The sequence below is a fragment of the Colius striatus genome, chromosome 6, assembly GCF_028858725.1.
Source record: "Colius striatus isolate bColStr4 chromosome 6, bColStr4.1.hap1, whole genome shotgun sequence".
Taxonomy (NCBI): domain Eukaryota; kingdom Metazoa; phylum Chordata; class Aves; order Coliiformes; family Coliidae; genus Colius; species Colius striatus.
In genome coordinates, this window is record NC_084764.1 from 42951667 (window position 1) to 42953950 (window position 2284).

The following is a 2284-nucleotide window of genomic DNA, read 5'->3' on the forward strand; positions in this document are numbered from 1 at the left end:
GGATCAGAATCAGGCTGCATGAGAAATGAGGCACTGCTTCCTTACAGAGCAGAACTCAGGTCTCACAGGGAGATGTATCACGTGGAAGAATCGCACTTTCTCCTCCCAGGGAGACGTGTTGCACCTTGACTCTCATGACTCTGTCAGAAGGGGCTGGCAGGTGCAAAGGCACTTGCTTGGACTGAAGGAAACATGGAGCCCTGAGTGTTCCTTCAGGGGCAGGGAATGCTCCCCTGGGGATACAGCCTCTTCACAGCCTAGATAAGAAACCTTCAGGAGCCCAGGGCTGCTGTGACACGTGCCTGCAGGCTGGCAATCAGCCAGCACCGTGGGAACGTCTGCTCCCTCTGCTGAAGGAGGGAGATTTTCTCTCTCTTTGAAGCACTGCTAAGATCAAGGAGGAAATGTTGATAATGAAGGGTCCTCCTGGGAGCACTGGGTGGTAAAAACTGGCACTCAGTTTCCTGTGAGGCTGTGTGTGCCTGTGGGACAGATATTCCACCCAAGTATTAGCCCTTTTCTTGCACCTTTCCACCCTACCTGCCAAAGGGCACAAAACCCCAGCCAGAAAACATGCAGAACCTGAAACTGATGTCTTATTTAGATCTTATTTCTCAACACAGGCAATCAAATCTCTTTCTTGTCCCATGCTCTAGCCCAGTAATGTACTGAAGCAGGTGATTCTTTTCTGCATTACATCTATTGTATACTTTGCTAAGATAATGCAACCACACCGTGACGACAGCGTGACGTGATGAACACGTAATCTAACAGGCTGAACTGATGCACGCACTTCAAAGCCTCTTTTCCTCTCCCTCTCTCTTTTTCACACACTCCACCAGTTGCAGATCCCAGCCTACATGCCTTGTTAGGACCTCCTGGTTGAACTGACATCCTCACTAAGGAGCATTTCTGATCCACAGCTTTGAGGACAGCAGCTGGAACCTTCTGGGGAATTGCCACTCTGAGGCAAAATAGGAGGAGCCTCTCCCAGAAATCATCCCCTACCTCACCACTGCTTCTTCCACTTCTTCCTCCAAGCAGATGTTGGTGCTTAATCCAGTCAATCCCTATGAATTATTCTGGAACAGTGCTTTATGGACAAATTCTAAGGGTGTGGAGGAGGCATATGAAGAGTACCACAGAGCCTACAATCTCACCATCTTCCTCATCCCTCCAGTGGAATAAAATAACTCTTGTCTCCAAATATGTTGGCATCACAAACTGTCACTCCCCATGCCCAGGGGGCCAGGCACGCAGTGTAGCTATTGCTAATCTACTTTTGACTCAAGGAGGGGGGACTACAGCTCTCCCCTAAGCAACAGAAGAGAGGAGAATGCCACTGCAGACTTCTCCTTCCTGCTAAGGAAAGTTTCTCCTAGCTGATGGATTCAGTCACACACATGGGCCTTGTGCTGAATGAGTACCAGCAACATCAGAAGATGGAAAAAGCTCCTTCCTGTACTTAGATGGCTCTGCCTGCCCAGCCAGCACCTCTGGGAGCAGCAGGAGCTCTGAATTCCCTCTGTCCTGCAGCTATCCAGACCCCTTGGGGACAGCTCCTCCACAGCTCCTCTGCAACCATTCATGCAAATCGCCCTCTTAAGAGCTATAAAGGAATACGATATTTAGCATCAACCCACTCAGCCCCCACTGAAATAACTTCAGGTTGAGGTCTCAGAGGCTTGAATGATGCTGTGCTGTTGCCATGGCAGCACACCGCTCTCCCCAGGGTGCCCAGGGCCAGGGATTTCTCACCACAGCACCTTGCAGCAGCCCTGCCTGCAGAGCCTCTGCAGATGCACGTCCTGAGCAGGTGGCAAAAAACCAGCCCTTCTCCCTGCCTTGAGGGACAGTAAAGAGAAGAGGAAAAGCTGCTCTGCCAGAAACTTGGCGGTGCAGTCTGAGTCACATCAGAGTGGCAGGAAGAGCTGGTGCATGTGAGCAGTGTGTTAGCTCTGAGCTTGAGGCCAGGAAAGGGGAGATGAGGGGAAGGGACCACTCCACTGCAAGGGAAGCCCCACTGTGGGTAATGTACCTTAGTAGGCAGGTATAGTGAGATGCCCCAGAGGCCAGAGTGCCCAATGCATTTATTTCTATCAGCATATCAGCCAGCTAACCCGAGTTCAAAGCTGCTGCCCCATGACAGAGAAGAACAGAGTGTCCTGAACAGCCTACAGAAGGACATGGAGCTCCTGGGTGAGATATGCAGGTGAAGGGCTGCACACCAGGGAGGAGGATTGCTTTTATTTGACTACTTCATTCAAGGTTTATTTGCTGCTTG